This window comes from Opisthorchis viverrini, assembly GCF_000715545.1.
Source record: "Opisthorchis viverrini unplaced genomic scaffold opera_v5_1128, whole genome shotgun sequence".
Taxonomy (NCBI): domain Eukaryota; kingdom Metazoa; phylum Platyhelminthes; class Trematoda; order Opisthorchiida; family Opisthorchiidae; genus Opisthorchis; species Opisthorchis viverrini.
Genome location: NW_008752950.1, coordinates 1 through 2,395, shown reverse-complemented (window position 1 = coordinate 2,395; position 2,395 = coordinate 1).

Genomic DNA, 2,395 nt, shown 5'->3' with positions numbered 1-2,395 from the left:
ATTAGCGCAATACCCCGCGAAACGACAAAGTCAACGATTCCGCGGCACTGCAGCATCGAGGCTTTTATTCCCCACTCGGAATTATCTGTTTGCGGTGAATATCTTCGTTTATTGTATCGATTTCCTGCGTTTCAATTCGTATAAATTCTTGCCAAAGGCCAGCAGAAGGTAAGTCCGTGTGGTATTAGCTCACCTGTCAATGAATATAACAAATAAAAAGAAATGAGTCTTAACTACTTTGTCCCAAGTTTCATCTTAACTCCTACTTAAAGCCTCAGCTTGAAACTCCGGGAAGATTTACTGAGACTACTAGAAACCCAGTGGTATATAACCGTCAGCAACATCCCAAAGTGAGTTTGATTTTAGGCTCTTCAATTCATACAGCATGCATTCAAAATATTCCAGCGTATACGATGGGCACTGCACAAAACCAGAAATGAAACCTGGTTTTTTCGATTCATCTTTTGGTTTCCCCTAAAAACTAATGTTTCAATTTGATGTACCTACCTATTCGTCCAAGTGCGGAAAAAAATTCACACGAAATCATCATAGCAGAAATGCTGCGTCCCAACAAAGGGCCCATCGTGTTCTATGGGAAAAATTGGTCAACTAATATGCTGCGCAACTGATACTCCCAATGTCAGTCCTAATTTCCTTTCATCGAAAGGTCCTGCGGCTAGTCACTCGTCTGGCGTAATATTTCCATTTGAACAGTGTTCCCTAAAAATCTGCTGTTAGCCTGCTAGCGAGTCCATTTGACAATAGATAGCCGCATTTATCAAGCCCCCTCCAATAGGTCATTTGGTCGTTGAGATGCCACGACAGATATTCAAGAGCATCTCCTAGTGTTTGAAAATATCCCATGCCGTACTGCGTTGAACTTTGCAAATTACCGGGTAACCTGCCATTCGTAGCAAACGCCCGCTTACCCCAGAAATCACCTACAGGTGAAGTGGCTTGTACTAAAAACCATCACCTCTCAAGACCTACGCTGTAGCCTTGGAAAATCCTCAACATTTGGCTTGCAATGGTATGTGGTGCAACAAATTGCTAACTGATTAAATTGTATTCAAAATAATGTTCAACTCAATATGATTCAATGTTAGGGTAACAAGAAGATTCCCGTAAGTGTACGAGTAAACGACGTATTAAAACTCCCTTTTATTCTGTTCCACATATTCCTGGCGCTCAAGGTGGTGCGTGCTGTTTTGCACAGATATTCTCATTTTTCCGCGAATGTTGTCGTTCCATATTAACTGATTGCTCATATCCATCCATTTGCAAACTGCCCCATAAGAGATTTACTATATATATGATTCTAGTTTTTATTGACCTAGGGGACTTGTATTCACTTTTATGCAGCTGCTCAATTCTGCGCCGAACTAAGCTGCAACAGTCACCCTGAACAAAACCATATGTGACCGGGAGGTAGGTTAACCGATGGAGCCCACAGCAAACACACGCCTACCAATCGGAGCCAAGTAGTGCGTGATAGACAAACCATTTGTCGCCAAACCGGCAAGCTCACAAACGTGTTGTACATGTATACATTTGAACGCAACTGCTTATTCTGCACCTCATTATGGGCATGTCTCAGTTGGGCGGCCGCAGTTCTATATTACAAGTTGATTCATAAACAGAATTTGCTGGGGCCTATCTAGAGTAAATCAGTTGATTTTCGCTCAATACATTGGCAGGTCGGAGAGTTTCAGCGTCAGCTCATGTTCTAGGTCTTTCCGGAAGTCAACATACCAGTAAATGTGACATCCATTCGCCTGGTGCCCCAGTCTGTTAGGAATAAATAGACAGGCGTTTCAACAGGTCGCTATGGTGCTCAGCTTCACTTGCATATTGAGATACATTTATTCGGGCAAGCAGCAGTGATAGCTCAGAAATGCACAAGAGTTCCTCATATGATGTCGCCTTTCGGCATTACTGATACTCCGCTCCGGAACATATAATGTCTGCAACACTGCGACTAAGTCAATCGAGCTTGCAATTTCGATGGAGTCGTTCTCTGCCTTATCAGTTTCCGCATTTATCAATCTGCCTCGGAGGAGGCACAGTTCCAGTGATCCAAACGAAGTAACAAAAAACATGATGTTGTTTTTTTATTAATCATAGTAAAAGTTATGTAACAAACCAGTTTTACGCAGTCACCCTGAATTAGAGGAAAATTCAATGTCTAAATGACGCCGGGAACATTTGATTTTTGTCTGAAAACATTGAATACTGAAAGGGCGCTATTCAAGGAAGGGATTATTTCTTGAACTGCCATTTAAAAAACAGCTGGGGAAGTTTTGTTTTAATGTTTACATTAGGCACACATAGTTTAATGTTCTGACTCGGGTAAGTGTTCACAAATCTTTCATTCAACCTGGCATCCAGCAACTTA